Source organism: Anas platyrhynchos, chromosome 24 (assembly GCF_047663525.1).
Source record: "Anas platyrhynchos isolate ZD024472 breed Pekin duck chromosome 24, IASCAAS_PekinDuck_T2T, whole genome shotgun sequence".
NCBI lineage: Eukaryota > Metazoa > Chordata > Aves > Anseriformes > Anatidae > Anas > Anas platyrhynchos.
Genome location: NC_092610.1, coordinates 4,528,073 through 4,551,183, shown reverse-complemented (window position 1 = coordinate 4,551,183; position 23,111 = coordinate 4,528,073). Strand labels below are relative to the sequence as shown.

At 58.6% G+C, this 23,111-nt stretch overlaps 1 protein-coding gene across 4 annotated transcripts in view; it reads right to left on the bottom strand.

Annotated features, from left to right (window-relative positions):
* The window catches only part of EPB41 (erythrocyte membrane protein band 4.1), an 85,728-nt gene extending 63,486 nt beyond the window's left edge, over positions 1–22,242 (bottom strand). The window contains exon 1 of one of the 4 annotated variants that reach the window (XM_072027430.1): positions 22,104–22,242. The gene's annotated coding sequence lies outside the window, so the exon portion shown is untranslated. Of the gene's footprint in view, positions 1–6,129; positions 6,358–14,488; positions 14,617–22,103 lie in introns of those variants that run through there. The other 3 variants (XM_072027428.1, XM_027443971.3, XM_027443967.3) reach the window with 3 other exon arrangements.
* Positions 22,243–23,111: the final 869 nt, after the last annotated feature.

Sequence of the window (23,111 nt, the reverse complement as noted above, 5' to 3'; positions counted from 1 at the left end):
TACAGAGAGCGGGGTCGGTGGCACCGCTTCAAAGGAGCCCACATTGGGACAAAGCCCGGGGGCTTGCGGCCCACCAGGCGAGCACGGAGCCCTCCTGGCCACCAAGGACCGAGCCCGGGCTGCCAGCACAGAGCAGCAGCAGCCGGGGGTGCTCAGAGCCAGAGCAGGCTTGGGAAGGAGCACGGGGACCGCACGGCACGTGGCTGTGTCACCAGCACAGGGAGAGATTTTGCAACTTGCCTTACTCAGACTTAACACCCACCCAGGCATAAGACGTTCTTTTGCAGGACCTTGAGAAAACAAAGCATTTTTAAGGCAGATGTCAAGATTTCATAAACTTTGCTCTCTTTTCCTGCAGCTCCGCAGGCAGCCGCCCATTGCGCAGCGCCGAGGCAGTGCCACCCGTGCCAAAGAGCTGCAAGCCACTGCCACAGCCACCTTCTAATTTTTGTGCTGATAATCCTCCAAAATGTGTGTTTCACTTTGTGTGGTGCTTTTTTGCACTTTCAGTGCTAAATTCACTCCCAACGACGTCAGGCCAGGGCAGCACCAGCCTTCTAGGAAAGGGGAAAAAGATGGAGAACATCAAGGGCTCCTGTCCGCGCTTCGATTCTGCTGCCAGCCCACGTTTGGGATGGTTCAGCTGAGTACTTAGGACAGCACAAGGTGTCTTTCTAACCCTGAATATATTTCATATGAAGAGTCTGCTTGCTATCCCACAGCACCCCTTCTCCTCGCAGGAACACAGCCTGCATACACCATGCAAGGTGCCACGCGGGCTCATCGCGTGCAGGACAAAGTAGCCACTCAGAAGCCAAATGTCTGCACTGCTCTGAGTCAGTTATTTCCCATTTGCATTAAAAAAAATAAAATAATTCACTGCTTGGAGCAGCAGAGACCGATTTTCCTTCAAAAGAGAGCACCAACTTACAAGCCCTGCTTCCCAAAGCAGCACCAAAAGCTCCCAGACCCCACACAGGAGGACGCACGGCTGCAGGGTCGCTCTGCGTCCTCTCCACCCCAGCAGGACGCTCACCAAGTTTCTGACGGGTGGTTTTGGTGCCAGGAGGGCTCCCTGCCCGCCCCTTGATGCTTTTCTAGCGGTGAAGTCGCAGTGCTGCTGGAGCTACGACTGATCAGCCTTCGGTTTCACTCTTACCAACCGCCACTTGTTTGTTTTTTTTTTGCTGGAGTCACAAGTTTCAGAAGGTGAAACCGCTTCCAAAGCACCGACCTACCCGCGTTTTTTAGCTGATCTCATGGGTAACGCACCAAAGGGGCACAGCTCCGTGGTTCCTTGCGCTCCTGCTCGCCATGCCCAGGACAAAGCCCTGGTTGGAAGGGTGACAGCGCGGGGCAGAATCGGGGCTGTGGGGTTTTTGCAATTCTCAGCTATGTATGATGAGACCTCACCAAAAAACAACTCCCAGCCGCTCCCAGCAGCAGCCTTAGAGGAGAAATCGAGCTGTGGAAAAAGCCAAATATTAAATCTCACTTTAACTGCAAGCCTCCCTGCCTTGCCAGAGCCTTCCCCCCTGTTCAATAACCCACAGGAGGATCACCACGTGTCATCAGCGGGTCAGGTGAAGTCAAACACCGTTTTCTGGCAGGAAGGGACAGGCACTGAGCCCCAACTGTCCCACCTGAGATGCTAAATGAGACAGAAAAAGCTTGGTCCAGCACGCAGGTGGGGACAAACGTCGGTCCTTGGATGAGCAGGAGAGCAAAGTGCCCGGCAGCCCCCATCCCCCTGGCCAAGGAGGGGATTTCAGCCAATTCCTGGGGAAGGGACGAGGAAGAGGAAGGGAAGGGGAAGGAGACACAGACTGGCGGGAGCTCAGAGCCGATAGCACCGCACGTAAATAAACAGAGGAAGCGTTTGTTGCAGCGAGCATCCCGGTGGCTGGGAGGGAAGCAGCCGCACACGAGACAAAACAAAAAGCTCCACAACAACCCGGCTCCAGAGGAGCTTCTTCCTCCAGCACGGCACACACGCCAGGAAGGCGACCGGGGAGCTCAGCACCCAGCCCTCCCGGGACTCCTCCTGGCTTCACCTCCCACTGAATTATTTTTCAGGACCCCCCAGGGCTGAAGGCAGCCGGTTTGTGTGATCAGCTCCGCACCCCGAGCACCAGCAGGAGCCCTCTCCACCATGCCTGCACATGGAAACCCAGGGAAAAGCAACAAATACTGAATCTATATTTTTATCTCCCAAATTATCTGCTCCTCCTGGCTGTTCCCCCTCCCCAGGAAAGCACAGAAGCCCTTAAACCCTCCTTAAAGGCAGATATCCGAAGTCTTGCTGAAAACAGTCGCTTTCCCCGCAGCCGGGCACCTCCTCAAACCCCAAAAGCTCCTGATCTGCACCCAGAGGAGTTATTTCAGCAGCTGTAGCACAACTTGGGCGTTCTGCTGTCATCTTCCACGTGTTTATTCCCCGTCTCCTTCCTGGTTTCTGACTTCACGTGCTCATTTTCAAGTGGGCAGCTGGAGCTAAAAGCAGCAGCAGGGCAGGGGATGGGGACGGTGCCCCCACCTCTGCTCCAGCCCTTGCTCCTGAGCACCCCCAAAACGCCGTTTCCTTGCCAGCAATCCTTGTCCTGCCTCCTACAAGAAGCTTGGGAGCACGTCCTCTGCCTTCAGCCTGTGCTGAGGCACCTTTAGGGTGTGAATATGGGATTTATCGCCCCAAATTCACCCATCCCGAGTCCCTCTCCAACAAGCTCCGTGCCCAGCACCGCGAGCAGGACTGGACAGCCACGTGCGAGCACAATTTGGTGTTTAAAACATTTCCTGGCTCAGGCTGCTGAACGTGGACCCGACCATTTGATGTCAGCCTCCCACGAGCCCTGCCAGCGACAAACGAGGCTGCCGGGAGCGGCCGCTGCCCGCACGCTTCCCATTTTCTGGGTGAAAAGAAGCAGAAAACTGGGGCACGAATATAAAATATTCCATCACGTCAAAGGGATAAAAGCCAACCACGGCCCTCGAAATTTGTGCTGTGGCCTCTCCCTAAACACCCCCACCGTCTCTCGAGCAAACCCCAAATATCCCCGCTTGGTTTTGCTGCCCGTGCACGCCAGCATCGCAGGGGAACACGGGCAGGAGTTATCAGCCCTGGTTTTGGGGGCCCAGCTGGGACACTGGGAAATAAATAACGCTCGGGGGGCTGCACAAAATGAGCCGGGATTGTCCCCGCTGGTGGCAGCCCCGTGGGTAAAAGCCCCGTCCCATCTTCTGCCTCCGAGGGTCTTGGACTCGGCGATCCGGCCGCAAAGCCGCGTGAGCAGCTTAGTCATTTATTTAACGAAAAGCTTTTAATTATCTCTCTCACACACACGCATTACGCGGGGCGGGGAAGGGGGGGAAATAATCAGCCTACAACCGGCGACCCGCGAGTTCAGGGGAATTGTGTTTTTCACAGAAAACGGCCAACTCGCCCAAATCTGCTGCGCTCAAACCAGGCCCCGAGCTGCAGCCGTAATTCGGGGCCGGCTCGAAGCGTGGCTGGGACCCATCCTGCACCTCCCGGGGGTGCCCGGTGCCCCCCAGGAGCTCCCGAGCGCGGGTGCTGTGCTCTGAGCACACCTGGAATGCGTTTACACAGGGATCTGGATCACGATCCGGATCAGAATCCGGAATCATCGCCTGCGCCACGCACCCAATGCCCGAACTATTCTTCTCACCGAGAAAATTAATTTTAAAAATAAGCAAAAAAAGAGAGGGATCCCGCAGAATTAGGACTGTTTGGGTCGCTGGCATTACACAAGCGACGATTCCTGCGAACGCGAAGAGAGCGTAAACAACGGCCGAGCGTAAAGAGCCCAGGGCTGGTAATCTGGATTAACCGCGGGCCGCGGAGCTCCCCCCCTAATCCAGAGGGCAAATCCCCGCCGTGCCGCAGCCCCCAGCCCCCAGAGCCCCGTGCCTCTGCATCTTCAGGGCCAGCAGCCAAGAGGTGAGGGGTCCGAGGTGGACCCGCTCCGTACGGCCCCCCCGGGCTGTCTGCATGGGATTATGGCCAAAAATGAGCCCCGAGGAAGCAGAGCGAGCGCTGCAAGGCGTCGCCGAGCCCTGCTGGTGAGCCACGCGGGACACAAAGCGCTGCCGACGGCTTCCCCAGGGGGATGCAGGAGACAAAAACAAAATCCGAGCCTGGATGCGCGCAGGCGGCATTGACCAACGCCGGGGAGGTGGCATCGGGATGAAACAGGGTTAAGAAACTGGGAAACCTGAAAGTGAGTTTAAAAGCACAAAACGGAATTCATAACCAGAACTGGTAACGGGACTGCTGCAGACCCCTCTCACCACAACCCCACCTGCTCCAAGGCACGCACCCAGTGCCCAAACCCAAAAGGTTCCCATCCAACAGAGGCCAAATTACCAAATTCCTGCAAAAGCAGTGCTTCGACGGCTGCTGGATGGGTTCATAAAGGCTTTAAAGGGAAGTGAAGTGCCTCCTGCCTGACATCCCAGCATTTAAATACCCGCTCCACGAGCAGCAGGGTGGATTTTTTTGCGCCGCTTTCCAAAAATCGACCTGAAACTGCATCCGTGCAGGCGGGCAGCTGGCAGGCGCCCTCCTGGAGATGTGAGCGCTCGGCTCGGAGCAGAATTGGCTGAAGCAGGAGGAGCCCACGGCACTCGGGAAGGGGCTGGAAGGGGCTGCGAGGGCTCCGTCCCCATCCCAGCAGCGGTGCCGGGCAGGGGGCTGCCCCCCGCTGCCCCCAAAAGGGATCGGCTTCATGCTGCTGGGGGGGATTTCAGCACAGGTCCCTCCTGTTCCGCTCACCCGGCCTCACCCAAGCAGCAATTTGGGTGATTTCGTTAGGGAACAGAGCTCAGAGCTGGGTGTCAGGGACTAGGTTTAATGGTGAGGATCCCTGCACTCATCCTGGTGCCGCTTTTGGGAGCCGGTTAGGTTCCCAGGAGGATCCCAGCCCTATTGCGGAAGGTTTCGGTGTCAGCCACAGCTCAAATCCCACCAAACATCCCCAAAACCATCACGGAAACACACCTCAAGGTGCCACAGGTCGGCACCATCCGTGCTGGGCATTAAAATAAACGTCATGTGCACGGGGTGCCCAGCAAGGAGAACAGCCCCGTTAGCCACCGCCCCAAAACAGCGCAGGAAAACCTTTAATGAATTGCTGACCCCATTACGGCACCACCACAACACCACAGGGGTCTCGGCCCCGTGCTGCCAGCCCTTCCAGGACGGCACTGAGCCTTTTTACCTTTTTACACCATTTTCTTTCAATGGGGCTGTGAAATGAGAAGTGAGCGGTCAGGAGGAGCCTCCACGGGACAGCGTCCCCACACATCCCCCACAACTCACAAACAAAACCCATTCAGTTAGGAAAGCCTTAAAACCCTGAACACTAAAAAGCGAGGGAATACAAAAGCCAGCATCGCGCTGCTGTTCACAAATAGGATTTTTTTTTTTTGCTGCCCTGTGTTTTTAACCAATATCCCCAGGAATAACCTGAGAAACAACCCGGGACCGGGGCAGACCCCAACACCGGCCCTTCCCGGTATCCAACTCACGGGGACACCGCGGTGCTCCCGGAGTGTTGGGGTGGGCAATGGGGTGGGCAATGGGGTGGGCAGGGACGTGCAGCTTGCCGGCGGGCTGGGACCCCAGCCCCAATAACACCCCGAGCCCTAATAACACCCCCTGGAACTCCCCAGTGCCAATAACACCCCCTGACCCCAATAACACCCCCTGACCCCAATAACACCCCTAGCCCTAATGACGCCCCCGACCCTAACAACACCCCTGACCCCAATAACACCCCCGACCCCAATAACCTCCCCTGGCCCCCCCAACCCCACTGCCACCCTCCGGCCCCAATAACCCCGCCCTGACGCCCCCGACCCCAATAACCCCCCCGGCCCCTCGTCCCCCTCCATGACACGCGCGCCCCCGCGGAAAAGGTCTGCGCGCGCACACGGCGGGGACCTTTACAACGCGAGCGCGCGCGCGCGCCCCCGCACGTGCAGGCAGGCGTTGCGGCAGGCAGGCAGCCCAAGCGCGCGCGCGCGCTCCCGCGGCGCAAAACCCGGGCGCGCCCCCCCCGGGGTACGCGGCGCGCGCGCGCGCTCCCGCTCCCGCGCGCGCTGACTTACCCGCCCGCCGGCAGCGCGCGCGGCCGCCCCCGCCGCTTCTCGCGCAGCGCCTTCGGGGCCGCCCCGAGCCCCGCCGAAGCGAGCCGAGTCCCTCCGAACCCAGCCGAGCGGCTCCGAGCCCCGCCGAGCCGAACCGGACCGAGCCGAGCCGAGCTCGTTCCGAACCCAGCCGAACGCAGCCGAGCCCCGCCGGGAGCCGCTCGCCCGCCCGCCCGCCCGCCCGGTGGCTCTGCCCCCGGCCCCGCCCCCACCCACAACACTGTAGTAAGTTCCCATTGGTCGAGCCCAGGGGGCGGGACGCCAGCGGCGCCCTGCGATTGGTGCAGCGGAAAGGGCGGCTGGCGGGGAGGGCGGGGGGAGCGGGAGCGCCCCCTCTCCCCCCCCCTCCCCTTAACCCCCCCCCCTCGCGCGCTCTCCCCTCAGGCCGGGCCGCGCAGGGCGCGGAGCTCGGCACGGGCGGGCAGGGGGCGCGCACACGGCTTGGGGGGGGGGCCAAGAAGGGGGGCGATTTTCCGCTGGGAGCTGACTGGAAACGGCCCGGAACGGGCAGCGAGGGGCTGGAGGCGGCGGGGTCTGCCTGTGGTGCTGGGTGGGAGCGGGCCCCGTGCACGGGAACGGCGGCACCGTCCCAGCGCCTGAGCGCTCCTCATGAGGAGAAATGTCCCATTGCCACCCTGAACATCCCCCAACAACTCGAGGCCAAACGGGCTTCAAGGAGAAAACCATTTTGGGGAGGGGGGATTTGAACCTAGGCCATAGCGGCTCTTCCACTGGGAGCAGAAAATAAAATAAAAAATAAATATAAAACCACACACACAGCCTGTTCTGCATATGGAAACGCCACCGTCAACAACACACTTGTGCTGGGAATCTCTGGGTTAGCTTCTAGCCTCTTCTTTCCTACACAGCCCCAAACTGACCTCTGAAATCCCATAGGAAGCAATGGAAATTTCTTAAATTCTTCCCTATAAGCACAGTTTGCCCCGTGCCAAGCCAAGATTGCAAATATTTAAAGAACTCTCCCAGTTGCAGCTGGTTTAGGCCGCTTTGTAAGAGTCACTTGGAGACCGAGAGTTATTTCAATAAGTCAGGATTTCTTGGTATTCGGCTGCTGCGTATAGGAATCGGGAAAGGAATTATATTCATTTTAGGCATGCATTTGTAGTCGCTAAGGCAGAAGCCGTTCCTTGAAAGCCAAAAGGCCGTTTTGCGAGTGCCCTGATCCTCAGGGACTTGGTCAGTGCCGATGCAGAGGGGCACAGCAGGAGGAGGCAGGGGACCCTGCCCTCTGGTCATTTAATGGGCACGCAGCTCCTAAATCCACGCTCCAGCATCTTAGCAGCATCTAGACACCAGATTAACACCAGCTGAGCTAAGTTCTTCATAAAAAAAAAATCCTTTGTAAGGTGATCCGATACTCTGTAGGGCCCCTGCAGGGTGCACGGCTGGTCGGATTCGTGCATTGATGCACTGTTATAAAACGGGGCTCCCAATTTATGGCAGTGCCGGTGAACGCTGTGTTAAAACCATTACTGCCACCAATAATAAACTGCACGGGGCTCTCCGTACCCCAAGGAGCTTCTCGAAACGAGGAATTCCCAGTCTGAACAAAGGAACCGAGCATCGCTCTGGTATTGGTTTTCCCTCCCCCAAAGCAAGCAGAATTTAGGGTGAAGAGAAACATTGGGGATTACTCCAAGCCCTAGGAAAACAAAGAAATTAAGCTGGTCAGGGGAATGATTTATCCACCACTGCTCCAAGCGAGCTGGTGGTGTGCACATTGTATGTCCGTGCGTACACACAATAGGCTCGCTGGGTTTACGTGCTCCGTTCACACACTTTGCTGGCCAGAGAGCGTCTCAAAGGCGGCAGCGGCCATTTCACAAGAGCAAACAAGGTGGGAGGAGAGCAGGTGGCTCGGTTGTGCCAGCACTGGCCCTCTGCCCTTGGCTCCTCTTCTGAGATTTGCTGTCACCATCAGCAGTGCAGATCTGGCCGACAGCAGACGGCGAGAATGAGGTGTAAAGGAAATCTGCCGTCAACTTCACGAGCTTTGTTTTCGTGTAAAACAGCGATCGGGACCAAAGATAGCTCAGGTAAATAATTCACCCAGAAGGAAGGGGCGCTTCAGCTCGCGCTGCCTTTCTCAAGTGCTCACCTCTCGATTTTAGCATGCGAAGCGGGAGGCACAGCAGGATTCAGCGCCAGAAAAAGCCTTCTAGCAATTTGCCTCCGACTGACTGAGCTGCAAACTCGAGAAACGCTCCCAAAGACACAGAAGCTGCTGCAAAGCGTGTGCGCAGCCAAGGCAGCCCGGCGCATCCAGCCCGCTCCCCATCAGGTATTGCCGCCGAGATGAAATCTCCTCCAGCCGGCCGTGGCACCCTCCCTCTCCAAACCCGACAGCCAATTCATTGTTGAGCAAGCTATCAGAGGGACAAACAGAACCCTCCGTAGTTAAACAGACTCAGTGCCTGGTATTGTGAGCCCACTCGGCGTTCTGGCAGCTAGTCCTGAGTTTTGCTAAATCCAGGCTGCTTCTCCGTAGCCTTTTTTTTCTGTGTGGTCCCCTACCGGAGAGTTTTCCCCTTTTTTTTCCCCTCTCAGTTACAGGAGCTGTGCCATTTAAAGGCTGGTGTTGCAAAACGAAAAGCACATGTTCTTGCTTGTGGGGACGAGAAGCCAGTTGCTGAACCGCTGTGGCTGCTTGGAACCGGGCTGGGTTACGTGGGTGCCCTCTGGGGAGACGGGGAGGGCAGAGGGGAATGGCAGACAGCAAAGCCTGTACTCCCCAGGACTCCTATCCCACCCAGAACCTGGTTCATTTAAGCTCCCATCATGGGTTTCATTGATTTGCATGAAGTTCATGTTCATCTGAGTCCGTGTCTTGCTACGCAGCAGCCTCGCTCCACGGAGGAGGAGGAATAAGGCAGACGAAGAGGAGCAGCAGCTCTCCCCAGGCTGCGTGCCAGGACAGGGAACAGCTCCCTGGAAAGTCAGCCTTGTTCCAGGGCTCAGAGGCAGCGTGTAAAGCACGCTTCTGCCAAGATGCACCGCATAAAGATTAGAGGAGGTCAGCTGCAGATCGCAGGATCAAGTTTTCATACGATGAATGTTTCTATGTTGAGAGAGAAATATTTTTCCCTTTCAGTTTGGGTAGGAAGTGTTAAACACACAAGAGGCTGCACTTAGAGTATCTAGAAAGTGCTTAAAACCCCTGGGGAATAGATTAGAAGCCGTGCTGTGAATACAGCTAGCACAGGCTCAGGAAAAAGCAGAATCGGTGTGGCATGAGCCCGAACTCCAGAAACAGCCCGGGAAACAAACAGCACAAGAGAGACAGCGGCATTTCAAGCATTCACCAATTCTCCATTGCCTAACAGTCTTAGTGGAAAGAAGACAACCAAAAATAGAGGAGTGTGCTCATAGGCAGTGCTCGATGCCCCAAATAAATTCCAGGAGATGCTGCTGGAAACCCCAGAGTTTGGGCAGCAGGAGGACGCTGGAGCCCCTGTGCCAGCCTCCTACACCAAGCACCAACCGCTCGGCCGGAGCCGCAGCTGTGGCTTCAGCAGGGGACAAGCTCAGCTATGCAGCCTTTGTTGAAATAAACCCAAAAATAACAGTTAGTGCCACCTAGGGACCAGAGCTCAGGCAGGGAGACAGAAGAGCCACACCACAAACAAAGGACGTCAGCGGCTGATGCACTCCCCGCACGGCTGAGGAACCAGGCTGCAGCACGGAGAGGCTCTGCCCTGGTTAAATAACTCCGGGAAGGCACCCGGGTGGGTGAAGCTTTCACAAAAGGTTGCTGAAGCACGGATTTGACTCCGTGCTGCTGCTCTCCCGACCCGGGCAGAGCATCGCTCGGCTCCCGGACACCCCGAGCTCCTTGGTGCAGCTGGCGCAGGGCAGCGATGTTTCCAGCTGATGTTCCTAGCTCAGCCTTTATGTAAGAGCGGCGTCGATCCAGCAGTAAGTCAGAGCCCTCGTCTGCTCTACACACCCCGTGTAACCAGGAGGCCAGGTGGCAAACTCCTGCAATGAATTCCTCCTAGCGCGAACCCAGCTCTGGCCACCTGGCTGCAGTTCGTGATGGGGCTGGACCTGCACACAGCGAGGGATATCTGGCAAGATCCAACGTTTATTTAACCAAAGAACTTTGCTACGGAGAGCAAACACAGCTTCTGAGCGGAGCACAGGCTGCGCCCCTGCTCACAAACACGAGCTAAAGCTCTGCACCGCCTCGTCCAGCACTGCTTCCCCTACCTGCTATCTCCTTGGACCTTGCAGGGTTTGTCTTAAGCTACTAACTGGATCAGATTTGTCACCCCGAGTCCTTTCCGCAGCTGATCCCACGACCTAATACAGCAGAGCCAGCGTCTGCTGAGAGAGGCATTTCTGCAGGTGCGCAGTGATTAATTGGTGCACATTTCCATATCACAAATAAAAAAGACTTCTCGGCTGGGTTGAAACGCAGTGTATTAACCTTTGAAACTGGCAGTCATGGATACCGGCTTCAAAAAGATTAATATCAATAAGACAAAATCCCAGAGGATAGCATCGCGCTGCTGCCAGTTTTTCCGGAGCTTTACAAAATAAGGCGTTTTGAGACTTCATTTAAGGTCGTATATTTCCACGTTTGTTTTATAAAGAAAGCCCCAAGCTGTTCAGATTTATGGGCAGAACCCACGTACTGGGGGGGCAGGGGGAGAGGAGAAACTGGAACTCGAGGAAAGCTGCGGGCACGTATGGAGAGACTCGGAGGCAGGGGCAGGAGCCGTGCTTCATTTGGGCTGCTGCCACTGCCACGGCTAATTGCTGAGAACTGTCCTCTGTGAGAAAGGTTTGTTACTGAAATAAATCACACAGCTCCGTTAGCTCAGAGCGTTTTGCAGGTCCATGGAGGCACAGCTGCAGGATAACACAGGGCTTGCAGTAAATCTGAGCGAGGTGCAGCAGCCGCTCGGGGATGCACGGAGCCAGCCCTCGCCCCTGCGTCCTGCCTCCACCATGGACTGCAGCAGAAAGGAGCTCATCATCATTAAGCTGCCATCTTTTATTTCTAATTATTTGTCTCCACAGCAGGGTTCCTGCGACCATCAAGCACAAGGGAAGCAAGTCTCAAAGGAGTAACTGTTTTGAAGAGGGCTCGCAGCTGCCACCACATGAATGGCTCTCCACGAACAGTGGCAACTGCTACGCGCTGCCCACAGGGCCGGGGGAAAACATCTCTGTTTCGGCTGCTTTTCAGTGTTGATTTTTAGGTCAACGAAAACAGCTTTTCTTATGCAACAAGGCACACAGAAAGCCCACTTGCTTTGAGTTTTCGCTTTCATTTAATTAGCTGGTAATTCAGAAGGCAGCGCTGCTGTTCTGAACACCACAATGAGAAGGATTTCACTGCCTTACAAAGCGCTGAAGTAAAACCACGGAGCTAAGCCAGCCCCAGAACCTGACACCGCTTGGGATTCTGATAGCCTCTCCTGACAGAGGGGGACAGGGAAAGGGATACCCTGCTGCCACGTTTCCAGGAGAGATTCAAAGCAGAAAATGTCACTGGAAGGCAGAAAAGCGGGAGACCTTGCTTGTTCTTCCTCTTTGAGCTACATTGGAAATAAAATCATGGAAAAGCCCAAGTTTGTTGAACACAATGTCTGCTCAGCAGCTCTATATAGCAATAAACTTCTCTAGGAGAATACCCAGTAATTAAGCAAGAGACAAATTATTTCCTAAGCAGATAAACACTGAGATCCCAACATACAGCTCCCAGTATCACCAGTGCCAACGTACAGGACACGGCCCAGCAGCAGGCAGGCAGCAGCCCCGCTGTGCTTATCACCTCCCTTACAACAAACAGCTCTGAACATTTTTTTCCCCAGACAGCTTGCATCGTCCCTGACCTCACTTAGGATTTCCTGACAGGCTTCACGTGATGGCAATGTATGTGAATCTTAGCTTGAAGGTCAAGCACGCGGCCTCAGACATCGCAGGCTCCTCTTGCACTTGCATCCTCAGCATTTTTCGCTGTGGTTTCTGCCCTCCAGCTCCTCGCAGCATGGAAGAAGCTTCAGGGAGGCTGCTGGTGTGTTACTTTTAGGATCAATACCCAACGCTCTTATCAGGCTAGGAGAGAAGATCCCTCACTACAGCTCCCATGCATTTTATGTTTACCTCAGAGGTAAGCCAGGCTTAAAGATGGGAAGGCAACCTGAGCCGGCTGATTTCTCTGCTGGGTGAAGGTCAGGGCTACCCCTGATCCAGTGAAACTGGACCACGCAACCTTTATCTTTGCCATCTCTAACAAAGTACCACTTGGCCTTCTTGCTTGCTGACCAAGATTAAGACCAAGCAACAGATTTCATCCAGTATCAGGGTCAAAACCCCAAAAGCTTACAAGCAGCAGGGAAACAGAAAGCCTCTGCCCTCTGTGCAGTGCACGGTGAGCAACAGACTGCTCATGCAGGCAGAACGCAGGGAGACTGCTCCAGGGAGAGCAAAGCAGGGGTTGTTCAGCTGTCCCCAGGGAAGAAATTCACCCCTGACCACAGACAAGATATTTCACCATTCCCACACAGAGATCTACACCAGAAACAGCTTCACCCTGCACCAACCATCAAGGACACTGTATTTTTCAAAGCGTTGCCTTCTCAAACAGCTCTGCAGCAGCAGCACTGCCCTGCACGGTCCCTGCTGCACTCCTGATGCACGCAGGGTGCTGCATTCACCACGTCCCGCTGCAGGTAAGTAATAAACCAGGCAGACCTGAGCAAAAAACCCAGCTGCGAGGTACTGGCAAGCTGTCACACTGTGCTGAGCGTGTCCTGAAGGTCTGTGTCCCCTCGTGCAGTCACAGCCACTTGCATTTTGCCCCAGATGCCGGCTCCTGGCTGGCACGAAGGCAGCCTGCAGGTAAGGCTGTTGTGCGGGGGCTGCTGTTCTGCATTCAAATGACTGCTCGGGGGTTGGATGGGAGCTCGGCACCTCTGATGAAGGCAGATCCTCTGGTTAATTAATTATCCTTCTCTCAGAGGCTTGGTAGCAAAGAACAGCTCATTCAGAACAGGAGACAGCCACTCGGCTTCTAAATATAGGGCTTCACTTACTTCTGGGTACGAACAACAGGTTTATACTTGGATTTGATTCATCTCCTGCCCTCCCCTGTGAGGCATGGTGTAATAATGCTGAGTTAAGAATAAAGCAATCTGTTCCCAGCACCTTCCCTGCCTTCCCTTCACGTCTCACCAGTGGCTGGCAGCATACCGAGCGGCGGGGCAGGCGCGGAGCTGCTCTGCACACACTCGGTCCCTTCCACTGCTGGGAGAGGAGGCGATGCCACAGGGGGTGGGGAGGGACAGGCAGGGAAGGGGGAAGCTCAGCAGGGGGATGTTTTGCACTTCTGAAAGAAGAAGTCAGTTAAAAACTTCGAAAGCCTCCAGAGATAATCTCACCGCGTCCAGAGAACCAGCTGTACCCAAAGAGGCTCCTTCCTTTCCTCCTCCACGCACACCCGCCTTATTTTGTTATTTTAGGTTTTGCCTTATTTTGTTATTTTAGGTTTTGCCTTATTTTGTTATTTTAGGTTTTGCCTTATTTTGATATTTTAGGTTTTACCAGCACCTTGCAGCCAGGCGCAGGGGTAGGCACCAACCCCCTGCTGCAAAGCCACAGGAATCAACCCCACCGAGATGGTTTTCCCCCACGCAGAGGAAGATCTCCGCGAATGCCTGCCACAAACATCATGCCCACTGCTCCAAGCTCGACGTGCATTTCCCCTCCTCTCCTGCCAGAAGGGCCTCGGGCTGCTCCCTGTACCCTGCACGCACATCTGCAGGTTTGCAGAGGGGAAGCCAGCCCAAAGCTGGGCTCCAGCCCTCAGAGAGCCTCTTACACAACCACAGCACAGATTTACCATCAGCAGCTCTCAGGAGGAATCTGGGGAGAAACAGCGAGTGCTGCTTTCCGCTACCAGGACAATTTTCACTTCCATTTCCTCGCTTGCTGGTGCTTAGCGTGCTGCCAGCACGGGGTCAGCGCCCAGCAGGCCAGGCTGGCAAGAACAACTGCTGCTGGGGGGTTTCTACATCCTACAAAGAGCCTGGAAATTGCTAGATGAAATGCTTCTAAGTGCCCGAAACAGCAACACACATGCACATACACACACATGATAAACCCCAATCTTTGTTAACAAACACCCCAACACTGCAGAGTTTAAGACGGAAGGAACAAGTGGGCTCATTATTTAAGCCCAAGTGATCGGTAGAGTTTAAGGCAGAAGGAACAAGCGGGTTCATTATTTAAGCCCAAGTGATTCCTTCCAGCTGCTTCCCCCCGTTGCTCTAACGAGGCAGGTACTTACCCAGAGATGAGGCAGCCGGGCAGACCACGGCGAGGCACCGCAATCCATCACGGGGCAGCGGATGGGAGGGAAAGAAGAAGAGACACTGGTTAATAAGCAGTTCCAGCCAAACGCAAAAACCCCCAAACACGCCAGAAAAATCCCTCCAGCCGCCCAGCCACTGCTCACACCTGTACTCGACCCGAGCGCCGCGGCAGCGTTCGCGTAAGCGAACTTGAGCGTCTGACTTTTCCCAGAACAGAAGGTGGAACCGGACGTTCACGTTGGGCCACTTCTTAGAAATGTAAACACGAAGCAGGGAAGGGGAAAAAAAAATAAAAAAAAAATCAGCCTGGCGTTACTTAACGCTGATAACGCAGCGAGCGGTGACGCCGACGTCCCGTGTCCGGCACCAGGAGGTGTGCAGGGCGGCACGGCCCCGGCACGGCCCAGCTGGAGCAGGGGAGAGCTCTGGCCGAGGCTGCAGAGCGGCTTCTCTGGGGCCGTCCAGTTCCTCCAGCCTTGCATAACTTCTCTTTTAGACCTCACCAGGCAGGGGGTGGACGCACAGCGTGCCTCCGGCCCCAACTCTAAAGGGCTTCAGCTGAGCCCTCTAGTGGGCTTTAAAAACTCAACAAAACACCCACAGACCTAATTTAATTAACGCTCTGCCAGAGGCCTCTAAACCCTAATCCTCTCAACAAAAGGATCATTAACTAAATGAAGAGATCCAAGAGAGCAACGGGTCCCTCGGCCACAGCCAGCCAGGCTGCGTGCTCCGGTGGCACACGCCGGGGCCCACCAGGGGCTCCGAAATGTGGCTCGGTCCTCAGCCCCAGCAGGACCCCACCAAGGAGCTGCTCGGGCACGAGGCACAGCCACGGGCACGCACAGCAGAGCTCACGGCATGCATGGGATGCTCAGCACGATGCCACGCCAGAGGGACACACAGAAGTTCATGCTTGCCCTTCGGGATGTGTCCGTGGGACATCACAGCCGCCACACCACGCTGAAGGTCCCTCCAGCGAGACTGAAGCCCCCAACAGTTGGAGCAGGAGGACTTGGAGCCAGGGCACTGGTTGTTTTTAAGGATTTATTTTTAAGGGTTATTATCCAGTGGTGTGGGAGCCTGGCGAGCAGGTGAAGAGCTCTCCTTCCCAGAGGCAGCCTCAGCCCTTCAACTGCAGGCTGGGAATCACCTCCACCTCGCCCATCCCACCAGCAGGAAGGGTTTTCCTCACAGCAAGAGGCAAGGTGTACGCTGGCAGAGAAATTTACAGCACGCAAGGGTGCAGTCTGTTAAGGTACAGTTAGGGAGAAGGCTTTGAAGTCCAAGGTTCCCAGCCCACGATTTGCCCCAATGGGATGGAGATGGAGATTTGGGTTTGCCCCCTGCAGATCTCTCTCCGAAAGCCACCTCCAGTTTCCGAGCCACACGTGGGACCCAGAGCACCGTGGCTGCAAGGAGCACACCCGCGAGACTGCTCATTAGCAGGGTGAACAGGAGCAGAAGAGCTTAATTACAGGGCAGGGACCGTTCCCTCTGGGTTCGTGTTGGTGGCAGCCCCATGGGACGGGCGCTCCTTGACAGAGCCGGGCCCTGCAGCAGCCTCTGCCCGTGCCACACGCGGGGCCCACGGTCACCAGGAGCCCGGTGTGGCTCCTGTGAGCAGCTGCAGAGCCTCAGCCCACGGTTTGAGAACCCAAAAGGAGGAGGACTTCAGGCATTGCTTGCTAAAAACCTCCTGGCAGCAGTGGCCTGCACGGGTCTCTTTGGAGAGGCTGCTGCAGCCCGAGGCTGGGCTTTTAGGATGGCCAGGAGGGGTTTCAGCACGCTGCCTCTCCCAGAACAACACAGCCTGACCTGGAGAGACCTCACAGTCCCCTAGGCACCGTCTCAGAGCCTCGCTGGAAGGCATTCATGCAGACCCCATCTTCAGTACGTGCGTTTTGGGGACAGACGCTGACACGTGGAGGCTTCCTCGCCTGAAGGGGCGGCACGACTGCTCGCAGAGCTAATGAGGCTGTCCTGCGCTGACCCGGGGCAGTTTTCAACAGACACAGAATAAACAGTCCTCTCCGCATGGGCCTCCTGGAATAAATCCCAAGAGCTCCCGTCTCCCCGGCCCAGGCATGAACACAGATGGTCGCGGAGATTAAACCATGGAGAATTAACAGCCCCGCGCAAATGAGCTGCTTCATCCAGCCCAGCACTGCCAGGTGGTTCGAGTGCAGCACTGGGGTACGGTCACCGAGCTTTGCTGAGCTCCAACAACAGCCCCAAATTCAGCAGCACGGGGGCCAGAGAGCCGGGAAATTCGAAGGCAGTTGCAGGGGAAGCGAGATGGAAACGGCCAGAGCCGGGCAGCTGCAGAGCCGCATCTGCCTCCTGCTGCAGCGCTGGGGGAAAAGCTCCGGCACCAGGAAAAGGAGCACGGACACATCCTGCGCTTGGCTCGCTTTGTGCTCTCCCACCAAAAGCCAGCTTGGATGGATCAAAGAGCGCCATGAGCCGCGTGTGACCGCGAGGGCTTCCCCGGGGCGCTGCGGGCTGGCAGCAGGCGGCCAGGGAAACCCAGAGGGGCCCCGCCGCCGTTCCTAGAAGGAATCTGTCAGCACTGCGCACCCGGCAAGGATCAGACCAGCACGTGGGGCTGAGCAGCATTCCTGATCCGGGTAACACGTGCCAGGCTGCCTCCGGTGGGGACACCATCCCCGAGCCCGCTGCCATCTCCAGCGCCAGCTCCAAACCCATTTTATTTTCCCTCAAAACCAGGCGAGCAGTCGGGAAGGAGCACACTTCTCACCCAGCCGCCAGGCGGTACATCTCGGGGACAGCTCTCGGGTTAGGTGACGGCTCACCCCGCTGCATTTTCTAATAAAAGCCTCTGCTCTGCATCCGAGGAAATCCCCAGGCGGCACCGACCCCATCTGCCAGCCCGCAGCGGGGCCTCGTGGCCGCAGATTGGAGGCGGCCGCCCCGCGCCATACGGGGCAGGCTGATCTCCACGGCGGGCACGCGTGCCTCCAGCTCAGCACCAGCCCGGCCGCACCGAGTCACGTTCCAGCCCAACGTGGCTCAGGGCCGGGCCAGCTTCTGCCTCTGCTCCTCGTGTGTTTGGCCTTCCAGCTCGTGCAGATGCACAGCGGTGACTCAGGACGGGCACTCGCCCTGATACAAGCCCCTAATTCAGGGGGAGAGCTCCCCTGGGTTTTGAAATGCCAAGAGCTGCTTACCCCATCTCCAAGGACTTTTAGAGAGCAGGTACAGAAATACAAGCCCCTAAAGGCCAGTGCTGCCTGGCAAGCAGCTAAACCATCGCTGCAATCTGGGGACAGCAACCAAGCAGGGGCCAGCTCGCAGGGGCAACCTTTAAAGGCTTTGGTGCAGCTGCTTGAACAGCCAAGGGCTGCAACGATGCTCCGGGCACTGCTCCACTGCAGCTCCCAGCCACGCCGAGCAGGGCTCAGCACCAATACCAGGCTGCAAGCAAGCTCCAAGCTGCTCTGCACCTCCCAGGAGGCTGCAACACCTCCAACCCACCGCCGTGGCAGCGGGGTCCCTCTGGAGACTCGCAGCACGCATCCAGCCTCACACCCCCTGCTCAAATCCCACTCAGGTCAAGCGTGGACAGATGTAGTTACCTACACGAGGGGAGCTAGAGGTTGCCTCTGATCAGGGGATGTGTTTGTGCTGCCAGGCCTCGGTTCCTCCTGTTTTGCTGCTTACTGGGATGCCAAAACTGGGCGCTTGCTAAATGGACCAGCAGGAGCTGAGCCTCGTCCCTCGCCACCAAACGAGGCTTTCTCAGGAGCTGCAGGGAAACGCCGGTTCCTTAGTCACCCATGTACAAACAGGAGCAGAGAGCATTTTAATAGGATTCATTAATTTAATTGAATAGCACAGAGGACGTCAGTGGCTTTATTTGTGCTGGCAAAGGGCGTTAGGATGAACCAAGCCAGCCCTGCAACCCGAAACACTCCTGAGGGGCCGGGCACCACCGAGCCCATGGGCTGGAGCGGGGCTGGGTCGCTTTCCAAGCTCCCTTCCAACCTCCCCTCCTCAAAACCCTCAGTGAGGGACAGCTCCAGAGCCTTCCCTCCCCAAGGACAGCAGGGTGAGGCTTGGGCGACACAACCCCATTTCCCCTGGCCCCTTCTGCACCCGACCAGGCTCAGCACGGGGGCCCAGCTGGTGCCTGTGCGTGCACCGCTCCCGGCGCTCCGCAGGCACAGCCGATGGTTCAGGCTTTTCTCCAGGGGTATCGGGAGGGGACAGCAGACAAACCATGCTAATTGGATAGACGAAGAGTCCTCCGCAGCCCTATAAAGCTGCGAGCAGCTGCTCAAAACCTCTTGTGAGCAACAAAAATAGTTTCATCTAAGGAGCCAGGCGTGGATTAAACACCACAACCCCTTTTCTTTCCACTCAGCGCAGCTCTCCCCATTGCAGCCCCAAAAAATAAAGAAAAGAATCAGAGCTGCAGACCCAACCAGGAAGTTCAGCAAACTCAGAGCAGCAACAATAGCAGGAGGATTTTCCAGGCCTTCGAGCTTGTTTTGCAAATGCCAGGTTATGTAAAGCGCTGCCTTGCCTTGCCGAGGCCAGCTGGCACCGCACGGCGGGGGCTCGCGCAATGCCCACTGCTGGGATCCCCGCTTGGGTACCCTCCACCTCAGCTAGCACCACCTTTCATTTCATGTGTAATTGCTAAATAAAATCACCTTCCTAGGTTTTCCTTCCTAGCAGCCTGCCCAACCATGAGGTCCCAAGGAGCTGCCCTAAAAGAACCTCCTCTGTGGCCATGCAGCAGCTCCGCCGCGCTGTGCCCGGGGCGATGCGATCCTCCCAATATGCAGCCAACCCTCGCTGCCAGCGGGGATCCGCCGGAGGGGTGAGTGGTTATCGCTGCATGCATCCTGCAGGAAACAACCCAAAGGCTCAGCTCGTTGCACGCTCAGCGCCCTGCCACGACCAGCTGGGAAAAGCCCGGAGGCACCCCCGAGGCAGAGGGACCGAGCTGGCATCACCGCAGGACCCCATCAGCTGCGGCTCCTCCCGGCAATGTCATCGTACCCCAGGCATTTGCCTAATTGAGACCTAATGAAGTGCGGAGATCTATTGTGGGCCTGACAGGGGAGCAGCTGTGCCCCTGGACCCGGCCGCATCTCCAGGGTGAATCAGCAGCAAAGCCCAGGCCGGGATGCTCCGGGCAGCCGCCACCCGCTCAGCCCTGCAAACTCAAGCCCCCGCTGCTCCATCAGAGCCAGGGATAGAAAATGTTCTGTTCATCAGCAGCCTCTAGTGGGGAAAAGCAGGCAGATGAGCCGGCTGCTTAGCATGGACCCTGCAAGGCTTGGGGCACGGAGACCCACAGAGCCCACCCTGATGGGATGGGACCGGGCAGCTCGGTCCCGATGCTCAGGGTGTAGGGGACTGCAAGGTCAGCGAGCTGAGCCTGAGCGTCACAGCCAGCACCGAGGGGACATCCCCAGGGCCAGCTGCTCCTGCACCGGTCCCAGCTGAGCAAGCAGCCTGCAGCACCTCCCTGCGAGGCCTGACTCAGCCCCGCACAAGTCACTGGAGGAAGCAAAAGGCACAGAAGGGACCGCCGGGGGACCCGGAGCCTTTCTGGGCAGCCTCCAGGTGGTGGTGGGTGAGTCCATCCCCCCTCCTGACTCACGCTGCAGGCAGCTCCCACACCTCCAGCCCACGGCACCCAGCGTGGCCAAGAGCTGCCTTTAACCCCAAACCCGCAGCTTTCAGCCCCTTCCCACAGCCAGCAGTGAAAGTTAAACCACCACCCCAAAAGCGGGACGCTGCCCTGTGGGGTAAGGACCAGCAGCAGCCCACTGTCCTCCTGGGGAACGACCACAGAAGAAGCTCAGAAAAAAAAATATTGGGTATCTGATCTGTGACCTCTGTTCTCAGAGGACCACTGACACCGCTGCCCTCCCGACCAGCACCAGCCGGGGATGCGGGCGCAGCGCCGCAGCTCGCAGGCAGTTCCCGCAGCAGCCAGGCTGCGCGCCGGGAGGCGGCAGCCGCTCCGAGCACGTCGCAGAGCGGCCCCGCCGCGGATGAGAAGGCACTTTCCGTCTCGGCAGGGTTTCAAACCCTCTGGAGAAGGCCTGGAGATGCTGTTAAGGGAAGGGGAAAGCACAGCGGGCAGCCGGGGGAGGCTCGAGCCGCCAGGAGAACAGCTCGAGCCCAGCCGTGGGGAAGGAGTTGGATGCGCGGAGGAACTTCTGGCTGCTGCTAACTCCCCGTTTCCACCACGACTCGCAGAGGCAGCACGTGCCCAGCGTCGGGTGAGGAACAGGAGGGACCACGGCGCTGAGCTAAGCTGGGGGAGAACGCCTCTGAGCAGGACCTGGCACTCGGAGAGGAGCCGCGCACCCAAGGGGGGCAAAGGGCCCCGCTCCCACCCTACCCGAGCCCTGCCTGGGGGTGCAGGCACAGCGGAGCTGCACACCCGCGGGCACACACAGGGTGAGGGCAGGATTACGCAGCGCAGGGAACCTCAGCCCCGTGTCACCTGAAACTCTGGCACGGTCGCAAGTTACTCCCACGACTAACCCGGTTACCCAGCGGAAAGAGGACACGGAGGGGAGCAGCAGCACCGGCCCCGGCCGTGCCTCTGCTAAAGCCTCAAGGCTGGTGCAGCAGAGGGCAGGGAGGGTTTCGGGGAGCACCTTGCACGACCCCAATGTGCTTCAGCGGAGGGCTGGCAGGGATCGCTGCCCCTCCAGCCTCCCCATCCCGGCCGTGCCCCCCAGCTCTCCCCACGCTGGTGCAAGGGGACACGAGCGTGCCCCGTGCCAAGTCACGGCCCTGTGGCAAGGCTCCTCTCCGCACAGCGTGACCCGACACAGGGCACGGCACCAGCCCCCCGCCACCAGCCCCGTGCCGAGCAGGGCCCAGCAGCGCCCGGTCCCCACGCAGCACCGGGCACCCCGACACCGGCCCCGGGGGGGGAACCTGGGCGTGAGGCAACCCCGCGGCACGGAGGCGGCTGCGGCGCAGCGGCGAGCCAAGGCACACCCCCACACCCCCCCCATTGCAACACAGCCCTAAAGATAGCGGCGGGCCCCGGAGAGCCCCCACCGGGCACGGCCACGGGAACGGCCCCGCGCACGGAGGGGCTGGCGGCGAGGCGGGGGGGGGGACAGGGACCGGCGGGACACGGGGAGGGGACAGCGCGGCCTGGAAGGAGAAGCGGGAGGCGAAGCAACCCGGGACAAACCGGGCGGCGGGGCTCGAGGGCAGGCAGCGGGACCGGGGCACCGGGGGGGGCACCGGGGGGGCACCGGGCACCCGGCTACGGGCATAGATAGGAGGGTGCCGGGGGGGGCAGCGCTGTGCAGCCGGAGCCGGGCAGGGGAAAGACCCCGAGGGGGGACCCCGAGTTTGGGGGGGGTCACGGGGCTGCCCCCGGTACCCCCGGGATCTCCCCGCGCTCACCGGGACCCCCCCGCAGCTCCCACCCCGCTCCCGGCCCGGCCCCACCGGGGACCCCCCCACCACAGGGGGCACCCCCCGAGCACCCCACGGCCCCCTCCGGCCCCGGAACCCCCCCGGTCCCTCCCAACCCCCTCCTGTTCCCGGAGCCCCCCCCCCCGTCCCCGCCGTTACCGGCCCGGGGCCGCTCCGCTCCGCGCTGCCTCCACCTGCGCCGCCGGCCCCGCCCCCCGTGACGTCACGGCGCGCCACGCCTTCCCGCGCTGCCAGGCCCCGCCCCCTCCGCCACAAGCCCCGCCCACGACACCCAAGGGGGCGGGGCCACCGCCGCGGCGCTGCAGTGGGCGGGGCGTGCAGGTGGCGCTGTGACGTCACGGCGCGAGGGGGGGGGGGGGTCCCCGAGAGGGGCGCGCGGCTCCGGGCGCCGCCGTGACGTCACCGAACCATATAAGGAGCGGAGCGCTCGGGGATCCCCCCCCTGGGTCTCCCCCGGGGTCCCCCCGGCTCCTCCCCACGCGGGGGCCCGGCGGCGGCCTCCCAGCTCCGGCCTCTGCCAGGGCACCGGGCTCGGGGTGGTTTTGGGCTCATTTTTAGTGATTTCTGGTTATTGCAGCACAGGGCCGAGGCTCGGCCTCAGCCGCTCATTCCTCGGCAGGGTGAGGACCCCCAAAAACCCTGCCTTTTCCCCAAAAAAACCCTGCCTTACCCCCAAACCCTGCCTTTTCCCCAAAAAAACCCTGCCTTACCCCCAAACCCTGCCTTTTCCCCAAAAAAAACCTGCCTTACCCCCTCAAACCCTGCCTTATCCCCAGCAGCCACCCAGGACCCCGCCCTGGTTATCGCAGCCATACAGGTGGCAGGCGATAAGGGCCGATAAGGGGTGGGGGGGCCCCGGGACAACCCCAGAGCTGGCCTCGTGCTGCCACTGGGCTGTGGGGGACGGAGGCCACACTGGGTGCCTCGACCCCAGCAGCCTCCAGGACCTCGCTCCCAGCCCTGCCCATGGGGAGCTCAGCCCCAGGGCTGGGAGTGCTGCCCCTGGGGGTCCTGGTGTCCCCCCTGGTTCTTAGGAGACTCAGTGCGGTAATAAAAAAAAAAATTAGAAAAAGCCCCCATGGCAGCACCCACTCTCTGGGATCCCCCAACCATAAAGGCTGGGTCCAGCAGGAGCAAGGGTGCACA